General features: G+C 35.4%; 1 long non-coding RNA gene across 2 annotated transcripts; it reads left to right on the top strand.

The window, feature by feature from the left end:
* Positions 1–610: 610 nt before the first annotated feature.
* LOC127947633 (uncharacterized) lies at positions 611–5,079 on the top strand. Of its 2 annotated transcripts, none has more exons than XR_008151529.1 (4): positions 611–640; positions 4,702–4,758; positions 4,888–4,938; positions 5,068–5,079. It is a non-coding gene; the product is annotated as an uncharacterized LOC127947633 (long non-coding RNA). The 2 variants fall into 2 exon arrangements; XR_008151478.1 differs by lacking the exon at positions 611–640 and adding an exon at positions 4,564–4,593.
* Positions 5,080–6,000: the final 921 nt, after the last annotated feature.

Raw genomic sequence — 6,000 nt, 5'->3', positions numbered from 1 at the left:
ATCAGGATACACATACACCGGTAGGCAGTGGCCCACCTTACCGTGACCACAATGTGGTCACCCAGAATTTATAGTTTACCCACTTGTTTTTTTTACCACTACACCTCTGCAAATAATGTCACTACCAAAACATCTCCCATTCTTACTTCCACAAGTCAGTTTGTTACTGTGGCTTGCAAAACTTGTATATAAATAATATTACACATTGTTTCTTGACAGTCATTTCCATAACATCTGTCAATCCATCTACGACAGGTAAGCATGTTTCTGTATGGAATGTGGCTTTCAAAATAAGCTTTTCCATAATTATTGTCTTCATGAGGAACATAATTTAGCATATGGGTCTGATTTAACATCTGTTTTTTTTTTTTTTTTTTTTTTTTACAGTCTTTTTACCACCAGTCACTTCCACAACATCTACCAGTTCTACTTCTACAGGTGACAGAGATGATTCACTGGACTGTAATATTGAAATGCAACCCTCCATTATTAGTGCCTCCTTATAGAACATAGTATTTCATCTAAATCTGAGTTGTCATCTTATTCCATCTTGTAAATATTACTGGTGTTTTACCTACAGACACTTCCACAACATCTACAAGTTCTACTACTACACTGGAGCATGTTGCTGGACTGCACTGTAATATTGGAGCATAGCTGACCATAATTATTATTGTCCTCATGAAGTGAACAGTAATTCAACATCTGATTCTGATTTATGATCTGTTTTCATTTGTTATTTTTCAGCCTCTTTACAACCAGTCACATCCACGACATCTACCAGTCCCTCAACTGCAGGTGAGCATGATGCCAAATGTAACTTCATTAGAAATCCATCATAACAATCTTCTTCATAAAGAGCTCATTATTTCATCATCATCCAGTCTGATTTAAAATATGTTTCCATCTGTTATTGTTTCAGTTTATCTGTTTGTTATCTGTTTATTTCTACTATAATGACTATATACATATATAAAAAAACCATTATAACACAGTATATTAACACACTCACACACTGAATTAAAATCAGAATTTACTAAATTCTTTTCATTTTAAAAACAATATCTAACTGTAACACATAAAGAATAATCTTCTGAGTAAGTGTAATTTGCCTGAAAACTCATTTCATCTCCTGGTTTCAGTATAGTCCTTCAGTAAATGTCCTGCCATATTTTTGTTCCACAAATGAACACAGCAGCTGATTTGATCAGAGGAGGAACCAAGTCATTCCTCATAAGTCACAAACGAGTCTTGAGTCAAATCCCAAGTCCTCAGAGAGTTAAAGTTAATGAGATAAGTGACTAATTAAATGATGACTGTGCATTAATGATTAACACCTGCAGTTAAGGGGCAGTCACACTGCACTTTTTCGTTCCATTGACTTCCATTCATATGCATGCGAATGGAGAAGCACCCGGCTGGGGTGGGGTTGCACGTGCAGCCCTGCCCCACACCTACTCTGATTGGTTCAATCGTTTTCATAGACTTACATGATAGGAAATGTGTACGTAGTTGGTGTAGGATGGAGAATGCTGTTTAAAAAGCTAGAAACACTGTACAGTTTTACAAAGCCTTTACTATAATGCAGTTTTTTATTGTTAACTTGACTCACTATGTCTTATTTATTGAATCAAGAGATGTTAGCTGCTGCAAGTTTACCCTCCACTGTTGAGGATCATATGATAAATGTTCATGGCTAAAATGCTGTTTGATGGTGTCTCTTTTATCTATACACCTTTTAACTGTTTCTTTGTTATTCTCAGGTAGGTAAGGAAAGTCGATCCTGGACAAAACTATATGCATTTCAGAAATACTTACAACTTGCTCATTAGAATTCCCTGTGGTCAGTTCTTGCTTACGGCTCTTAAGTTTACTGTGCTTGTTCAGTATCCCTCGATGCTTGATACCAGCTGATTATACCTTGATTTTGTAACTTTTCTATTGTACGTTGATATAACTTTTGTTAACTTTAATAAAACTTGTATTTTATTGTTGAAAAGTAATGGTCTGCAAGAGTAGTAATTTAAGAGCCGTAAGCAAGAACTGACCACAGGGAATTCTAATGAGCAAGTTGTAAGTATTTTTGAAATGCTTATAGTTTTGTCCAGGGTTGACTTTCCTTACCTACCTGGTAAAAGATGTATAGATAAAGGAGACACCATAAAACAATGCATAATCCAAAACTGTGTTTTTTTTTTATTCCTTAATATTGAAGCATTATGGCGGCCTTTACGTAATGGGTTTTCTCTCTTTTTTTGTGAAAGTGAAAGTATGGTGACCCAAACTCAGAATTTATACTCTGCATTTAACCCATCCAAAGTGCACACATGGAGCAGTGAACAGACAGCAGTTTCAAATTATTTTATTTAAAAATATAATCAAGAAATTAAATTCAAGATAATACAGTTATCAAAAGCATAAACTCCCTGTTAGATCAAACTTTGCATCAGTATTGTACAAATGTTTGCTATAAAACAATAATGCAACTGCTTTGCATAGAAGAGAAGCAAATTTATAAAAATTGCTTAAAGGCTCAAGAGCTCAACTGAAGCAAATACTGACCACAATTATGGTGGCAATTTTTTTTTCTTTCAATTAATTTCATCCAAGACTAAGCTTAAAGTCAGTTGTAGTTCTTGTGTTTCTCTTTTCTTCAGTGATGTTGAATGTTAACCGCGGATGTTCATCACTAAAGCACAATCATCGTTTAATTAGTCACTTAATTATCAGATTAACTTTAACTCTTTGAGGACTTGGGATTTGACTCAAGACTCGTTTGTGACTTGGAAGGAATGACTTGGTTCCTCCTCTGATGAAATCAGCTGCTGAGTTCATGGGTGGAGAAAAAAATATGGCAGGACCTTTTCTCTTTGGGCCCTGGACTACCCAAATCTGGTAAGGACCATAAGTAACCGTGCTATGGCTCTGTCCCCGCCAAAAGAAAGAAACAGAAGAAACCGGACGTTCTTTTAGATTCAAGCAGCCAATCAGGACTGGCTCTACAATTTGTACCTTAAACTTTAAAAGAAATGGTACATAATGTACCTTTTAATGCTTGGGAACATATATGTACCTTTTTTTACACTCAAAAAGGTAAATACATGTACCTTGAGGTCCAATAATAAGCCCTATGGGGTACTTTAGTGTAGATTGTACCTTGGGGGACAAATGGACTCCTACTGTACCCCTATTTCTGACAGTGCAGTAATTGATGATCTGATTCTGATTTAACATCTGGTTATGTTTGTTTCAGCCTCTTTACAGCCGGTCACTTCCACAACATCTGCCAGTTCAACATCTACAGGTGAGGATGATTCTGGACTGAATGTAACCTTTTTAAAGAAACCCCTCAATTTTAATTTGAATAACACAGTAATTAAACATATAATTCTGATTTATAATTTGTTTTTATAAATTTTCAGCCTCTTTACAGCCGTTCACTTCCACAAGATCTACAAATTTGACATCTACTGGTGAGGATGATTCGGGACTGCACTGTAATATTGAATTACAACTGTCCATAATTAATATTGTCTTCATGAAGAGAAAATTAATTGATAATCTGATTCTGATTTATCATTTGTTTGTATTTGTATTGGTTTCTGTTTCAGTCTCTTTACAGCCGGTCATTTTCACAACATCTACAGGTTCAACATCTACTGGTGAGGATGAGTGAAAGTAATCTTAAAAAAAAAAAAATCTTAATGTTTTTATTTTATTTATTTATTTATTTTTTTTATGAATTACACTGTAATTCAGTAATTGAGTCTGATTTAACATCTGTTTTCATCTGTTATCGTTTCAGTTCCTCTACAGCCGGTCACTTCCACAACATCTACCAGTCCCACTACTACAGGTGCATGTGATAATGAACAGGACTGTAGTACTGAAGCACAAATGTTTAGAATTATTAATGTCTGCTTGTAGAGCACAGTAATGCACCATCTGTTTCTGATTTAGCATGACTCCTGTTTTTGTTTCAGTCTCTTCACAGCCGGTGACTTCCACAACATCTACCAGTCCCTCTACAGGTGAAGATGATGCAGGACTACACTGTAATATTGAAGTGCAACTGTCCATATTTAATATTGTCTATATGAAGAGCATAGTAATTAAGCATCTGATTCTAATTTAACATATGTTTGCTTTTTTTCAGTCTCTTTACAGCCATTCACTTCCACAACATCTTCTATTTCAACATCTACTGGTGAGGATGATTCTAGACTGAATGTAATATTTTGAAATATGTTCATTATTATTTCTATTATTATTATATGAATAACAGTAATTCAGCATTTGATTCTGATCTAACATCTGTTTTCATCTGTTATCGTTTAAGTTCCTCTACAGCCAGTCACTTCCACAACATCTACCAGTTCTACTTCTACAGGTGACAGAGATGATACACTGGACTGTAATATTGAAATGCAACCCTCCATTATTAGTGCCTCCTTAATAGAACATAGTATTTCATCTAAATCTGAATTGTCATCTTATTACATCTTGTAAATATTACTGGTCTTTTACCTACAGACACTTCCACAACATCTACAAGTTCTACTACTACACTGGAGCATGTTGCTGGACTGCACTGTAATATTGGAGCATAGCTGACCATAATTATTATTGTCCTCATGAAGATAACAGTAATTCAACATCTGGTTCTGATTTATGATCTGTTTTCATTTGTTATTTTTTCAGCCTCTTTTCAACCAGTCACAGAACCTTCCACAACATCTACCCGTCCCACTTCTACAGGTGCAGATGATAATGGACAGGCCTGTAATACTTAAGCACAAACGTTAATAATGATTAATGTCTTCTTGAAAACCACAGTAATGCACCATCTGTTTCTGATTTAGCATGACTCCTCTGTTTTTGTTTCAGTCTCTTTACAGCCGGTCACTTCCACAACATCTACCAGTCCCACTCCTACAGGTGCATGTGATAATGGACAGGACTTTAATACTGAAGCACAAATGTTTAGAATTATTAATGTCTGCTTGAAGAGCAGAGTAATGCACCATCTGTTTCTGATTAAGCATGACTCATGTGTTTTTGTTTCAGTCTCTTTACAGCCGGTCACTTCCACAACATCTACCAGTCCCACTACAGGTGAAGATGATGCTGGATTGCACTGTAATATTGAAGTGCAACTGTCCATATTTAATATTGTCTATATGAAGAGCATAGTAATTAAGCATCTGATTCTAATTTAACATATGTTTGCTTTTTTGTCAGTCTCTTTACAGCCACTCACTTCCACAACATCTTCTATTTCAACATCTACTGGTGAGGATGATTCTAGACTGAATGTAATATTTTGAAATATGTTCATTATTATTTCTATTATTATTATATGAATAACAGTAATTCAGCATTTGATTCTGATCTAACATCTGTTTTCATCGGTTATCGTTTAAGTTCCTCTACAGCCAGTCACTTCCACAACATCTACCACTTCTACTTCTACAGGTGACAGAGATGATGCACTGGACTGTAATATTGAAATGCAACCCTCCATTATTAGTGCCTCCTTAATAGAACATAGTATTTCATCTAAATCTGAATTGTCATCTTATTACATCTTGTAAATATTACTGGTCTTTTACCTACAGACACTTCCACAACATCTACAAGTTCTACTACTTCACTGGAGCATGTTGCTGGACTGCACTGTAATATTGGAGCATAGCTGACCATAATTATTATTGTCCTCATGAAGAGAACAGTAATTCAACATCTGATTCTGATTTATGATCTGTTTTCATTTGTTATTTTTTCAGCCTCTTTACAACCAGTCACAGAACCTTCCACAATATCTACCAGTCCCACTACTACATGTGCAGATGATAATGGACAGGCCTGTAATACTTAAGCACAAACGTTAATAATGATTAATGTCTTCTTGAAGAGCACAGTAATGCACCATCTGTTTCTGATTTAGCATGACTCCTCTGTTTTTGTTTCAGTCTCTTTACAGCCGGTCACTTCCACAAC

Source organism: Carassius gibelio, chromosome A1, assembly GCF_023724105.1.
Source record: "Carassius gibelio isolate Cgi1373 ecotype wild population from Czech Republic chromosome A1, carGib1.2-hapl.c, whole genome shotgun sequence".
Lineage (NCBI taxonomy): Eukaryota > Metazoa > Chordata > Actinopteri > Cypriniformes > Cyprinidae > Carassius > Carassius gibelio.
The sequence above is the reverse complement of the archived record's forward strand: the minus strand, read 5'-3'. Positions and strand labels throughout refer to the sequence as shown.